We start from the raw sequence: 15,557 nt of genomic DNA, 5'->3' as shown, positions 1-15,557 counted from the left end.
CCGACCTCCTACTCATCGAACATACCCAGCGACCTTGGCACAGGCTATTCCAACCCGTGTCACAGCCCTCCATTTGTGGCTTCATACAATTCTGGCGTCAGTGTAAATGTCTCCCCAGGAAGACATTTCTTGCCCATCCAATGTCAAGTCGCCCTTGCAACTCAGTGATACCCTGTTATTTATTTCATTTTATTTTTAAGACAGAGTTTCCTTATGTCACCCATGCTAGCTTAGAACATGCTACAGAGCCCAGGCTGACCTCAAACTCACAGCCACCATCCTGCCTCAGCTTCCCAAGCGCTGGGATAATAGATGTGTACTGCCGCACCCTGTTTCTGTCATTCTATTTTGATTTTTTTTTTTTTTTTTTTTTTTTTTTTTTTTTTTTTTTGGTTTTTTCAAGACAGAGTTTCTCTGTGTAGCTTTGGTGCCTGTCCTGGATTTCACTCTCTAGCCCAGGCTGGCCTCGAACTCACAGAGATCCGCCTTTTTATTGTGTCTTACACCTCCAGACCATGAGAGCACCGCCTTCTGACTGATGAATTCACAGCTTTCCCTGGAGCTTGGGAGAGACTCTTTGTACACACCAATTGGATGAATGAAGGAGTCTCGAGCACCTAGATTTGTGGAGCATCAGATAAAGCAACCTACTTTTCACTGGCCACATTCACAGCAGCAGAGATCCCTAATGAGACATTTTAAAATAGGTCACTACCTTCTCCCACAGTCTAGGCCTGGAGACCAGCTCACAGCCGTGTCTACAGGAAAGCAAACCAATTACGTACACAGCCTTGGCGAGACTTGAGTACTCTTTCTCCACCCTGTCACCTAAACCAGCCCACTCACCTGTGGTGGTTATTGTCAGACCCTCCTCTGCCTCCTACGTCAAGTGGAAATTAGTAAAGCTGGTGTGGCAATGCACACCTGGAAGCCCTGGACTGGGGGGACGGAGGGCAGGAGAATCAGGAGTTCAAGGTCATCTATCAAAGTCAGCTTGATCTACACAAGAGACACCCTTTCAAAAGAATAGAAAGAGAGATGGAGAATGGGAACAGGAAAAGGGAAAAGAAAGAAGGAAGGAAGGAAGGAAGGAAGGAAGGAAGGAAGGAAGGAAGGAAGGAAGGGATCGAGGGAGGGAAGGGAAGGAGGGAGAGAGGAAGGAAGGAAGGGAGGAAGGGAGGAAGGAAGGAAGAAAGGAAGAAAATAGAGATTGTTCCAGAAAATGACTTCTCATCCCCATGACCTTTGAGAAACTTACCCCTAACCAAACACTGCCATCAGATGTGCCCTCGAGTGTTAAACATGCAGAACACACACCCAGTCATCACAGGTGCGAACTAGGCTGGACAGGGGCTGCAGAGAGGTCTACACGGATAACGCAATCTCCAAACAAGCATGAGGACCAGCGTTCAGCTCTCCAGAACAGTGTGCATAAGTGGTGGGCAGGGCAGGCTACCCATAAATACTTGGAAGGGAGACAGGTGATCCCTCCAGGGAGCTGGCCAGCTTGACTAGCCCAATCAGTGAGCTCTGGGTTCAACTGGGAGACCATGCTTCTGTGAATAAGGTGGAGAACCTTGAGGAAGACTCCAAAAAAAAAAAAAAAAAAAAAACCTCAGGGCCTCTGCTGCATGCACCAGTGTGCAAGCCCACCTGTGCACACACACACACACACACACACACACACACACACACACACACATGTAAAATGTTGGGGAAACAGGAAAGGGTTGGAGATCACTTGCTTGCACACACCCACATTGAGGAGGCCCTGGACAGTTCTAGCCTCCAGGATCTGTCTGGATGTCTGTGAGTTCAAGGCCACACTGGGCTACATGAGAGAAACAGAACCAGGCAGTGGTGACACATGTCTTTAATCCTGGGAAGTAATATGGCAAGACACAGAAAGGTATATAAGGCATGAGGAAACAGGAACTTGCTCTCTGGAGGCTGAGGATTTCATAGAGGTAAGCTAGTGGCTGGCTGTTCTGCTTCTCTGACCTTTCAGCTTTCACCCCAGTATCTGGCTCTGGGTTTTTTTATTAGAACACCTTTTAAGATTCGTGTTACATCTATGTCTGTAAAACACCGATGCTCCTGTCTCGGCATTGGTCTCACCCACCGCCCCTCATGCTTGTCTGGTCCACAGCATTGGCAGCACCGGTGTCCAGGCCTCTGGTTTTTCACCTTCAGAGACACATCTCCCGATATCACTCAAGCCCTAATGGAAAAATGGATCCTAACCAAAGACTCCTGCCTAACGCCCAACCTCTTTGGTTCCTCTCTTGTCTCAACCTTTAAGCTCAAGAACTCCAAACCATCCCTTACTCTCTAATACTGTATTTTGGCTTTAGAGGTTCAAGTTGACAGGATCTCATATATTCTGGGCTGGCCTTAAACTCACTATGTAGTTTAGGGTAACCTTGAACTCCTGCTCTTCCTGCCTCAGTCATCATCCCACAGAGTGCTGAGACTTATAAGTGTGCACCACCCCGTGCCATTTATGAAGTGCTGGGGATCTAAAGGAGCTCTGCGTATGCTAGGCAGGTGCTCTCCCCACTGAGCCGTATCCCCAGCCGATGTGGGATGTGTAACAATTAAAAAGATAAATCACTTTGAAAACCCCAGGTTAGAAGCAGCCGCTGCATTTGGAGTCTCCTCCTTCCTGGCTGCACCGAGAATCAGCCTCACCTGGAGCCTTTAAGCCAGGAGGACGGTTTCATTGCTTGAGAGTCAGGGAGCATGCTTGTCTTAAAAATCCCACCGACAACTGCTGGGTTGTAACCATGAGCGGAGATTGCCGATTCTGACTACTGACTGGCATCTAAGCCTCGAGGGAAGGGCAAAGAGAGGCCACCCATCCTGTACCTGTGTGAAATGATCTACAATAATAACTATGGCAAGGAGGGGAAGGAGAAAAGAGAGGGGGAAAGAAGGGGAGGGGAAGAAGAGGGGGGAAAATAAAGAGGTGGAAGAAGAGGGAGACGAAAAGAAAGAAGGAAGGGACCTAACTGGGCTGAGGATGTGGCTCCGTTAGGACAGGGTCTGCCACGCCTGCGCAAAGCTCTGGGTTCCATCTGCAGCCCTGCTTCCATGGGCCATGGTAGCACATGCCTATTATCCCAGCACTCAGGAGGCTGGGGCAGGAGGATGCAAGTTTGAGGTTATCCTGAGCTACAAGCCAGATCTTGTCTCAAGAAAAAAAAAAAAAAAAAAAAGGAGTGGGACTTAAAGATCTGACGCTCATCATCAGAGCCAGAATTATCTAATAAGAGCCAGCTCCCCGCTGGTCCCCCTCCCACTAGGTAACGGGTTAACAAGCTCCCCCACTGTACATACAGCGTCAAGGACCAGCTCACAGAACCACTCCCATGTCAGTGACCCCCGGGACACACTGGCTCCCCCGAGCACATGTGCCCTGCTAAGGCAATTTCTAAGCTGGGTCTGATAGCATGGACCTGTAATTCCAGCACTGGGGTCAGAGGGTAGAGCAGAAGGATCAGGAGTTCAAAGTCACCCTCGGCGACACAGAAAAGTAGAGCTCACCCTGAGCCACCGAGCTCCTGTCTCAAAGGAAAGGGAGGGAGGGAGAGAAAGAAGAAATTCTAAATTGGAACCCTTTCCTGCCTGGTATTCTAAGTCCTAATCGCAGGTTTTGTAATGAGAAGGTAAGTGATAAATTCAAAAGGGTAGCTATCGGGCTGGGGAGGCAGCTTCGTCGGAAAGGGTTTGCTATACAAGCGGGAGGCGCTGAGCTTGATCCAGACGTGGCGGCACACACTTCTAATCCCAGAGATGGAGAGACAGAGCCTGGAGGATCCCTGAGGCTTCCTAGCCAGCCTCACATATTTAGCAAACACACACACACACACACACACACACACACATACAAACACTATATATATATATATATATATATAAAATATTCAATATAAGAAATTTTTTTTTTTTTTTTTTTTTTTTAAAGATTTATTATTTATTTATTATGTATACAGTATTCTGCTTGCATGTATCCCTTCAGGCCAGAAGAGGGAGCCAGACCTCATTACAGATGGTTGTGAGCCACCATGTGGTTGCTGGGAATTGAACTCAGGTCCTCTGGAAGAACAGCCAGTGCTCTTAACCTCTGAGCCATCTCTCCAGCCCAAGAAATTTTTTTAAAAAAACCCAAGATGGACAGCAGCTGATGAATGACCCGACAGACAAGGTTGACCTCTGACCTCCACACTTGTACACCCACACACACCTGCACACACACAAACATGAATGCAAAAAAGGAGCAACTATCAGATACTCCTACTCTGTCCCACTGTCGGCCACAGAGAAAGGGGGTCCAAGGGTCCCCATTAAGACTTAACTGTGATTTTTCTCAATGGTACGAGCTGAATTAAATTATTGCTTTCTTTGTTGGTTCACTTGTTTGGACGCAGGGTCTAACTAATGTAATTGGTTGGTTAGTTGATTTAGACACAATCTCACAATGCAGCCCAATCTGGCCTCAATCCTCCTGCCTCAGCATCCCAAGTGCTGGAGTTACAAGCCTTAGCCACCATTCCCGGCTACTCATTTTCTTTCTAGGGAGCTTCTATCCCACTCTCTCAGTGAAGTCTGGGTTGGTAGCAATAGTCACTTTCGGGGTCTGAAGAGAGGTGACATGTCGGTGAACAATCCTAAAACGATTCTCAAAGGTGCCCCAGCTGCTTCGATTAAACCCCAGCAAGCTTCAACAGGCTCCGAAAATGCCACCTTTCTGAAGCCACTCAGCTCAGGAACAGCCTTGGGCATCTGCCAGAACCCTATGTATTCCTCGGAGAAGAAGCAAGCAATCTCCATGATCTGAGCCCCGTGGGTGAACGCTAAACTAAACACGGTGGCAGTGGCGAGGGAGCTGCCTAGAGGCCTGAAGGGTCACATAAGACTTCAGCCAGTGCAGAATTAGCAAATAAAAACCAACTCTAGGAGGTGGGTACGTCACACTCAGTGGTAGAGCATTCCCAGTATATGTATACGCGGCCTTGGGTTTCATCCCCAGTAATGCAAAATAAAAAAACTAAATAAATAAAATCAGGGCTAAGAGATGGCTCAGGGGTCAAGAAGGTTTGCTGCTCTTGCCAAGAGAACCTAAGTTTAGTTCCCAGTGCCCATTTCAGGTGGCTCAACTGCACAGTAACCTCTACTCCATGGAAATTTCATGCCTCTGGACACACACACACACACACACACACCCCTCAAATACGTACATAAAAATAAGAAATTAATAAATAATAAAAATAAGTCACTCTCTCCTTTCCACTTTGCACCAATAAATAAATAGATAAATAAATAAGATGTTAAATCACCCCCTCCAACAACCCCAAGGACAGCTGGAGTGGTGGTGTCTCGCTGTCTTGGTGGAGTGGACAGCATGTCGGGCACCACCCTGTAAGACAATTTCACACCAAACGGCTTTACAACCTCTACTAAGCTCTGATTCCTGTGGTTTTGTGTGAGTATGTGTGTGTGTGAGTGTGCGTGTGTGAGTGTGTGTAAGTTGATCTTTGCGACTGGGAGACAGCAGTTAGATGCAGAACACGAGTCCCTCCACGTGCACAAATGCCGTGATATTGAGCACACGCGAGGGGTTAGCACAGTGCCCTGCTCTTTCTACAGGTCTTGGGAACTCGGCAGTCCAGGCTCCACCTGGCCACTGCAGAATGTAGTTCATACCACAATTTATCAGACTTCACAACCACACAGCACCGGCTCTCCCGGCTGCTATGTCTTGAACCCAGGAATGTCTCCTTTTTATGTTTTAAAAAAAAAAAGCCCCTGGGGCCTTGGGATGGCGCCCCAGTCTTGGCGCCTAAGGAACTGCATGCAGACACAGCTTCCCCAGGAGCTAAGGAATGAGGCGCAAATGGGATCTCACAGGCTCCTCGTGCAAAGGAACAGTTTTGAGAAGAAACGCCCCGAATGGGGGGCCGAAGGTGCACGTGGCCCGCACTGTGGAATCAAACCGCAGCGCGGGGTCCGGGCTTAGCACCACCTGCCCGTGGGTCGAAGCATCCTGGGGTCCTCCAGAGCCCCGAGACTGGACTAGAACTACCTGCTGCTGCCCAGGCGCCCTCAGACCAAGTCTAAGGAAGTTCACTCCCCGGAGCGCTGGTATGGAGAAGCTGGGCATCCCAGCAAACCTGGCTTGCACTACAGAGGCAGAGTCTACCTCTGCCCTGGATCTGGATTAGCTCCAAAGCTTGCCACTCGGGTCCTGGTGGGACTGCCTAAAGCCTCTAGGGTCACCCTATGCGTTCCAAGACCACCGATCCTGCCCAAGGGGGCGAGCATAAGGGGTAGGGAGCTGGAGATGGAGTGAACCATACCTCCCACCTCCCCCTATAGATCGCCATGACTCCAGCTTCTCGGAGACCATGAAGCCACCAAGGACTCCCACTCAGACTGAGATGCGGATCGGATCCCTGACACCCAGAGCTCCCTTTCCCACAACCTGGGCGCCCTGGGGGGGGGGGGGGGGCGGGGGGACGCGCAGCCCAGTGGCCACCGGCACCCAAGACTCCACAAGCTGGCACAGTCCCGGGATCCCCACGAGTGGACCCAGGCCCTTCTGCAATTCCAGCGTCCCTCACTCACCCACCCTAAGCATCAAGAGAAATCGGGGTGGCATGGGTGATACCCCGGCCCTGAGAGGTGGGGTGCTAAGACCGGGGCCAACAGGTCTAGGAGGCGCTTGTGGGCAGCACACCCGCCCACTCCGAGATGCACCAGGGCAGGGGCATCCGGGGAAGGGACCGTGGAAGCAGCGAGAGAGGTGAGGATGCAGGGAGGATGCGGGATGAGGACCCGGAGAGAGCAGCACTCACCTCTCTTGGAGCCCGGGCTCCGCTGCCCGGCTGCCCAGGCACCTCCTCCGAGGCCCGCAGGGAGGGGGCGACGCGAAAGCAAGCGCTCAGCCTGGCGCTCACACGCGTCCCTGCGCGGGCATCCTTCCTCTCTGTCGCCGGCTCCCACGGCGTCCCCCCACTCCGGTTGGGAGGCCGCTTTGCCCAACCCAGCGGCGCGCCTAGGAACCCCGCGCAGCGAGAGTCTTTCCTTTCCCTTGAGTCTCTGCTGATCTTTGCAGAGCCCGCGATGATCCAGGCTGCTCCTTCCTCCCCTGCCCTTGTCCTCGCCTCCCCGTCTGGGGAAACGTGCGCCCCGCACCCCCTGCACCGAGCTCGCCTCTACCCCTCCCGCGCCCGCTGACCGCGCGGGCTCAGCCCATGTGCGCGGCTGCCTCCTCGCTGCGCCCCGGAGCCCAGTGGCCGAGGCCCCGCCGGAGTTGCGCGCCCCAGAAACTCCATGCAGCTCCGGCCTCCTCCCCAGTGCCTCCCCGGCTCCTCCCGAGGAGAAGCCTAGCGGTCTCTAGCAAGGCGATCCCCTTCCACTCTTGCCTTCTTTCCCCCCAGAACCTGAAGCCTGGTTACTGGGCTGGCTTGGCCACCCCAGTCTCTCCCTGCTTTTCTCCCAGGATTGGGGAGCTCCCACCCCCCACCCCCAAAGCCTCTCCAATGGCTCCCTCCGTTTCCAGGCAGCGCAACCTGAGGAACGCCTCGGTGCGCGCGCACTCACTCCTCTCTCTCTCTCTCTCTCTCTCTCTCTCTCTCTCTCTCTCTCTCTCTCTCTCTCTCTCTCTCTCTCTCTCTCATATACACACACACACACACACACACACACACACGTGCACGCTGCACACACAGGCAGACACAGGCGGGGCGGGGGGGGGGGGGCGAGCTGCAGCTTAGCATCTGACCCTCCTTCCTCTCCTCCCCAAAGCTGCCCACGTTCACTTTCGCCAATTGCTTGTTTCTATTAAACACCTCAACCCCAACCCAGACATGCCCACCCTTACCTTAACTCCTTCTTTCCCGATGCCCACAGTTACACCTGAGTCCCCAAAATCCATGGGGGAGGAGAAGGTGTCGCCGGAAAGGCTGATAGTCAAAACTAGGGTGAGAGCAAAACACTGTGGGTCATCCCTTCACAACATCTAGAAGGGCATAAGAATGCCCACCCACCTCTCACCTTGCATCTCTAGAGTCTCAGAACACGTGGCCCATCCTCACGTCTACCAAGGTCATAGTATAGATTCCATGAGAAAGAATGGGTACCTTGACACAAGGTGTGGGTTGCGAACTTCACAGAGTGTTTGCACCCTAACCTGGAGCTGACTTCCTCTTAAGTCTACACCCAGACAGAATCCGGGTCCTCCCTTGTCCCACACTTGAAGGGCAACAGTTAGCTTAGAGTCACCACTTAGCTTTCCTGGAGGCCATGTGGCTGCCGTCCAGGTGTCCAGCTGCTGACAGGATACGTCTTATCAAGAAAAAGACCAAAGTCCCAAGACCCCTCCCCAGCAAAAAGCTCATGTGGCCCCTTCCTGTTCCTGCTAGGCTGAGCTAAGAGAGAAAGAACCACCCACCAGGCTGGTGCCAGCTAATCTTTCCTGACATCACCTTTCTGTCGGAGCCTCCAGGGTCTTACTCCCTGCGGGGACCACGAATCTGAGCTCCGGAGCCCACACTATGAGAATCAAAGATGTGGGGGGAATTTTTACCCCCATCAGAAACAGAATGGGAAAAGTCATCCGTAGCATTTCATCTAAAAAGCTTGGCCATCACCTCTCCATCGGCTGGTCCTGCTGCCAAGGGAGTTTGGGCATTGGCACTGACAGCCAGTCACACTAGTTAGTCAGGATGCCCTCCCCTGTCTATGCCTCCTGGCTTGTCTCCCGAGTACCCAGTTTTTGAGTCCCCGGCTGTACTTGCTACTGGTGGTAACACCTTTGACATTCAAGATTTCTTAGCACTGGGTATTACTATCTTTTCATGTCCAAGCTTTCCCTCCCAAATTGTCTTGTAGCTTTCTTGGGGAACCAGGTGAGGTGTGTGTGTGTGTGTGTGTGTGTGTGTGTGTGTGTGTGTGTGTGACTGATGTGTATAAAAGAGGTTTCCATAGAGAGTGACGAATAAGCAAGGTATGGTGGTGCACACCTGTCATCCCAGCACTCAGGAGGTAGAGGCAGAGAATCTGGAATCAGACGTCAATCTGCTGCTAGTGCGTTTCTAGGCCAGCCTGAGCTACTATGTGAAACTCCGTCAAAAAAAAAAAAAAAAAAAAAAAAAAAAAAACAGTATGGTATAGAGGGGGGGAATTCTCAGTGTACCTTTTTGTGTGTGGATGTACGGGTGTGTATATGAATGTGGAGGTAAGAGGACAACATAGATGTTATTTCTCAGTTACCATCCACCTTGGTTTGGTTTGGTTTGGTTTGGTTTGGTTTGGTTTGGTTTGGTTTGGTTTGGTTTGGTTTTTGAAACAGGGTCTCTCATTTTTACTTGTAGGCTACACTCTGATTGGCCAGAAAACTCCAGGGATCCCTGTCTCCACCTTCCCGGTGCTGGGATTACAAGTGTGTACTGCTGTACCCACCCAGTGTTTTGCATAGGTTCCTGGGATAGAAGTCAGGTTCTCTGCCGTCTGAGACTATCTATCTAGAGGGCATCTCTCCGTGTAGCCTTGGCCGCGAATTCCTGAGATCACCCTGCCTCAGCCTCTAGTGTACTAGAATGGCAGGTACACATCACCACTCCCAGCTGAGAGGTGTAATAATCTGTAGACCTTTCAAGAAATTGACTTTTAGGATAGAATGCAGACCAGCAAAGCCCAGTGACAAAGCTACACACACACACACACACACACACACACACACACACACACACACACACACGGAGTTCCTAGTGGGGGTGGGCATGAAGAGGAGTCAGCCACATGACCAGAGTAGGACACACTTGGCAGAAGTTCTCACTCTGTTCTCCCTGCTGCCTATGGGCAAGTTATCTGTTCTTTCTGAATCTTGCCGTTCTCATCTGTAAAATGGGAACAATGCTAGCATCTACCCCTTTAAGGTCTTCGTAAGGATTAAATGCCACCCTGTGAAGTAACAGTATACTAAAGGTCACTCAGCTCCAAGCCTAAAGTAAGCTTCGACAAACATGGGCCTTTGTTGCTGTGTGGTGAGAATCCTCATCCTGAGCACGTCTGCCCCCTCTTCATATTGTCCCGGTGACAAACCGTTCCCCCAGAATTCAATCTGGGGAACCAATGACTTTATTGGACTTAACTTAGAAAGCATGAGTGAGGAGGTGACTGACAGGACTGTGGGTGACCCCAAAACAGCCACAGTGGAGAATCTTTACCCAGGCTGGATGATGATTTTCCTATAACTATATAAATGAGCCCCCCCTTTAATCAACCTTCCCTAGACTCTAACACAGTGGTTCTCAACCTTCCTAAGGCTATGACCCTTTAATACAGTTCCTCATCCTGGGGTGACCCCCCACAACCATAAAGTTATTTTTGTTGCCACTTCATAACTGTAATTTTGCTACTGTTATGAACCATAATGTAAATATTTTTGGAGATAGAGGGTTGTTGTGGGGGTCACGACCCACAGGTTGAGAACTACTGCTCTAACACGTTTGAGATTCCAAAGACCACTCACAGTTAGGGCCAAATTGAATACAGATGGCTGAGAGCAGTGGTTGGAATCTCAGGAGAGAGTTCAACCGCCCTCCTGGAATGGAACACCAACAGTTAACAAGCACACTCTTGCCCACAAACAGAACTGAGCTGATTAAGAAGGCAGCTGTTTTGCATAAGAACCCACGTTTTACCAGGAGTTAACACATATCAAAGATGTGACCTGGAGGAGGGAGAAGTCAAGGGTCTGTCTCCTCAGGAGACAAAGACCCCAAGAACTGAAGGAAAGTAGCAGACTTTGGGGCTCATGGCAAAGGTAGCATTTCTCACTGTCCTCACCAACCACAACTATGGAAAGAGTTTCGAGTTAAGGGAGACAATGGGCCACAGAGCCTGACATTTGTTTTAACTTTTATTGTATAAATAGAACATACACAAATGTGTAACATACACACACACACACACACACACACACACACACACACACACACACACATTTGCTAGTTAAATAAGAGTGGGGATTTGGCTAAACAGCAGAGCCTAGAATCCCCCAGTGAGGGGCTCAGGGCAGAACTCAATGGTAGAGTACCTGCCTAGAATCCCCCAGTCAGGGGCTCAGGGCAGAAGTCAATGGTGGAGCACTTGCCTAGAATCCCCCGGTGAGGGGCTCAGGGCAGAAGTCAATGGTGGAGCACCTGCCTAACATGCACAAGACCCTGAGCTCCATCCCCAGTACCATAAAGAGATGTTTTGCCAGTTATAGAACGGAGGCTGAAACCAACACAGAACAAAATGAACCACAGGGACTTGATTTCATCACGCTTTTGTAGCTGCCCTTAGCATTAAGCATTGTCCCCAGTCTGGGGAAATACAGCCCGGGAGGAGACAGCAACTCCCTTCCTCTGCCTGGCTTTGGGATTCCGTGACACACACGAGGCACGGGACCACGACAGCAGTGTCACTGGTAAGTTATCATTTTCTGGAGCGAGCAGGTCACACTGCTTCCCCTTCTTCCTGTCGTTCATCTTTCCTTCTTCTGTTTCCCCATTACCTGACAGACAGACTTCCAGCACTCCAGACCATCAGGAGCAGAAAGCCAGGAAGGGGTCTGCCATGCTCTGAACCGAAGTAGCTGGAAATTAAAAAAAGAAAAGAAAAGAAAAGAAAAAAAGGAAGGAAGGAAGGAAGGATAGATAGATCAGACCATGGAAACGGACCAGCCCATCAAGGCATTTTCCGGCCAAGTCTGATGACCTATGTTCAATCCCCAGACCCAACAGGGTGGAGAACAAAAAAAAAAAATCTGACTGCTGAAAGTGGTCCTGCCCTCCACACATGTGTCCGAGCATGTGTCCTGGCATGAGCATGAGTAAAGATCCTGCCTGTGTTGATGGGAGAAATAACAGAAAACCTCCGAGTCAGGTCCAAATCGTGCCTCCTCTTTTGTCCTCTGTCTTCAGCTCTCGCCCTCTCCCTCCCCATCTGCTGCTGCCTCTCTCACGGCCAGATCCAGTCTGCTGGCCATGTTCAGTCTAGACCCTTCCAGATACCTCTGGCCGTGCTCTCCCTCGTATCTACAATAAAAACCTTCCTTTTAACCACACCACGGAGCGGTCACATCATCAGTTCACCCACTCCGGAAGTCATCCACACTGGGATTCCCAGGAGGAAACAGGAAGTGAGTTTCTCTAGATGCTTATGATAAAAAAAAAAATATGCAGGGAAAGATTCATTAAAGGATCTACTCTGGGGCTGGAGACGGGGTGCAGTGGGTAAAGCGCCTGCCGCGCAATTGTGAGGACCTGAGTTCAGATCCCCAGAACCCATGTAACACAAGTCTGTGATCTCTGTGAGACTTCTACCATGAGATGGGAGATGAACACAAGAGAATTTCTGGGCGATCACAGGCCAGCTAGCCTGGTGTACACTACACACAGCAGCAGAAGACAGACCCTGTCTCAAAAAAAGGAGAAGGCTAGGAACTCCGACCGGAAGATGGCCTTCGATGCCATGGAGCTGGAGTTACGGGCTGCGGTGAACGACCCAGTGTGGGTGCTGGGAACTGAACCCGGGTCTACTGCTGAGCCATCTCCCCAGCCCAATTACGTTTTTTCATTCTTTTTAACTTTGGGGGCATGCTCCCACGTGCCACATTGTGAGTGTAAAGGTCAGGTGACAACTTGTAGTTAGTTCTTTCCTTCTAACCATGTTGGTCCCAGGGATTGAATTTATAGCAACAGGCTTGGTTGCAAAAGCTTTTACCTGCTGAGCTATCTTACAGGCCGGGCTTTTTTTTTTTTTTTTTTTTTTTTTTTTTTATGAGCAAAGGTGCTGTATTGATTTGTTCTCACGGCAGTAAATGTGCGGTATAGAAAGGCTAGCACACCCACTGCTTTAGTAACAACTGAGATCACTCTGCGTCAAGGCGGTGGATGAAGCGACTATATTGGCGCAAATGCCGAGGATTCTTTTTAACTTCTAATATAAAGGGAAAAATGTGTATGCCAAGGGTCATAGCACATGCCTGGAACCCCAGCCCTTAGGAGGCTAAGGCAGGAGGATTGCTGTAGTTGAGGTCAACCTGGGATCTATAGCAAGACCTTGTGTCCAAAACCAAGAAGAAGAAGAAGTGGGAAGGGAGGAGGAGGGAGGGGGGGAGGAGAAGAAAAAGAGAAATGGGGGAGGAAGAGGAGAAGAGGATGTGAACTTGCTACATCGCTGAAGACTGCTTGACTTCCTTCTCCTCCTACCTCGACTACCCAAGTGCTGGGGCTACAGGCATGTGCTACCACCACCTGCAGATAGAAATGCTTTTCCTCGGTGCATCTGGAAGTTTCTACCCATGCGTACATGGCGAAGACTGTTTTCCTTTACCACAGTACGGGTTCTGGGTTACAGCCCCAGTACCAGCATGCTTGGCACTATATTAATTTCAGTGGAATAATAAAGTCACACAGTCAGCCTTCTTCTCAGTGATTTTAAAAAAAGAGAGACAGAATCCATAAATCCAAAATGACATAGTAATAGTGTGTATTTGTATGTGTGTGTGTGTGCGTGCGTGTGTGTGTGTGTGTGTGTGTGTGTTGTATATGTACATGGATGTGCTTGTACATGAGCCCATGTGTGAGCCCATTGAGACCAGAGGAGGGCATCAGGTACCCTTTTTCATTTCTTTCTACCTATTCCCTTTGAGGTAGAGCAGCTACCCAAATCTGGGCCTCATGGTGAGGTTTTTCAATCCTGGGGTTACACGCACACATGGGAACATGACTGGCTTGTTACCTGTGTGCTGAGCTCTGAACTCAGGTCCAGCGGGCATTACTGCCCACTGAGTCATCTCTCCAAGCTCCCCACCCACCCGTCCATATTGATACTAAAATAACATCTTTTGGGGCCAGTGAGATGACTCCTTGGGAAAGGTGTTTGCCATGTAAGCCTATTGACCTGAATTTAATCCTGGAATCCTCATCAAGGTGGATGGAGAGAACCAACAACTCCACAATTAACTCTGTGTGTGTGTGTGTGTGTGTGTGTGTGTGTGTGTGTGTGTGTGTGTGTTTCTCTGACCTACACACACACACACACACACACACACACACACACACACACACACACACTGGCATGAGTGCATACATGTTGCACACAATTACAATAACAACAATAAAATTAAAAAAAAACATTTTGCAAAGGAGGGAAAGAAGGGATAATGGTTTTTTGTGGAGGTATTTTACTTTTGATTTGGGGGATTGTTTTTTGGGTTGTTGGCTTTTTTTGGTATGTAAAATGGTGTGTTTGTTTTTGTTTTTACATGAAGAGGGATCCAGCAAGTTAATGTACAAGAAATAAGAGGAGTGTAGCATCATTATTTTTCAACCTCAAAAGTAGTGGCTGATCTATGCAAAAATGATCCATGGATGCAAACATCATGGAGTAGTGGGTAACCGACTGGCTATCTACTTATTTAAAGTTATCTACTGTAGAACTGTCTTACGGTTTTGTTTTGTTTTGTTTTTTAATGGTTGGAATGAAAAATAAGAGGGAGGGGGAAGAACACGAGGGAACCGGATGGTCAAGTTGGGAGAAGAACGGAGTGGGAGAGCAATGAAAGAGATATCTTGATAGAGGGAGACATCACAGGGTTAGGGAGAAACCTCGTGCTAGGGAAGTTCCCAGGAATCCACAAGGACGACCCCAGCTTAGACTGCTAACAATAGTGGAGAGGGTGCCTGAACTGGCCTTCTCCTGTAATCAGATTGGTGAATACCCTAACTGTCATCACAGAGCCTTCATCCAGTAACTGATGGAAGCAGATGCAGAGACCCACAGCCGAGCACCAGGCCGAGCTCCAGGAGTCCAGTCGAAGAGAGGGAAGAGGGATTCTATGAGCAAGGAGCGTCAAGATCATGATGGGGAAACCTACAGAGACAACCAAACCAAGCTAGTGGGAACTCATGAACTTCAGACCAATAGCTGTGAAACCCACATGCTTGGGACTGGACTAGGCCCTCTGCATATAAGAGACAGTTGTGTAGCTTGATCTGTTTGAGGGTCCTCTGGCAGTGTGGTCAGGATCCATCCCTGGTGCATCAGCTGGCTTTTTGGAGCCCATTACTATGGTCAGACACCTTGCTCAGCCTTGATGCAGTGGGGAGGGGCTTGGTCCTCCCTCAACTGAATATACCAGGCTTTGCTGTCTCCCCATGGGAGCCCTTACCCTTTGGAGGAAGAATTGGGGGGAGGGCTGGGAGGTAGCAGGAGGAGGGATGAGAGGGGGATCTGTAGTTGTGTGTAAAATGAATAAACAATTTTTAGAAAAAAAGGGAAAAAGAAAAAATAAAGTGAATGTTTAAAAAAAAAACATGAGGGAGGGAGAGAAAAAAGAGAACAGGTGAACGTATTTGTGTAAATCCCCAAATTTTAACATGCGCAGCTATCAAAAAATAAAAATAATTAAAAAAAAATATAATGGTGGTGGGGCTGGAGGGATGGTTTATTCGTTAAAAGCACTTACTGCTGTTCCAGAGGACTTGAGTTTAGTTCCC

At 49.6% G+C, this 15,557-nt stretch overlaps 1 protein-coding gene and 1 long non-coding RNA gene across 4 annotated transcripts in view; one reads left to right on the top strand and one right to left on the bottom strand.

The window, feature by feature from the left end:
- Caln1 (calneuron 1) overlaps positions 1-15,557 on the bottom strand; it is a 425,484-nt gene that overhangs the window by 381,886 nt on the left and 28,041 nt on the right. The window contains exon 1 of one of the 2 annotated variants that reach the window (XM_052755583.1): positions 6,858-7,526. The exons of the other annotated variant lie outside the window; for it this stretch is intronic. The gene's annotated coding sequence lies outside the window, so the exon portion shown is untranslated. Of the gene's footprint in view, positions 1-6,857; positions 7,527-15,557 lie in introns of those variants that run through there. 2 annotated transcript variants of the gene reach the window in all.
- LOC128121115 (uncharacterized) lies at positions 3,992-12,763 on the top strand. 2 transcript variants are annotated; one of them, XR_008222065.1, is made up of 3 exons: positions 3,992-6,144; positions 9,378-11,479; positions 11,574-12,763. It is a non-coding gene; the product is annotated as an uncharacterized LOC128121115 (long non-coding RNA). The 2 variants fall into 2 exon arrangements; XR_008222066.1 differs by lacking the exon at positions 3,992-6,144 and adding an exon at positions 6,540-6,805.

This window comes from Peromyscus californicus, unplaced genomic scaffold (genome assembly GCF_007827085.1).
Source record: "Peromyscus californicus insignis strain IS unplaced genomic scaffold, ASM782708v3 Scaffold_2__1_contigs__length_46816999, whole genome shotgun sequence".
NCBI classification, from domain to species: domain Eukaryota; kingdom Metazoa; phylum Chordata; class Mammalia; order Rodentia; family Cricetidae; genus Peromyscus; species Peromyscus californicus.
This window is presented reverse-complemented; position numbering and strand designations above follow the sequence as displayed.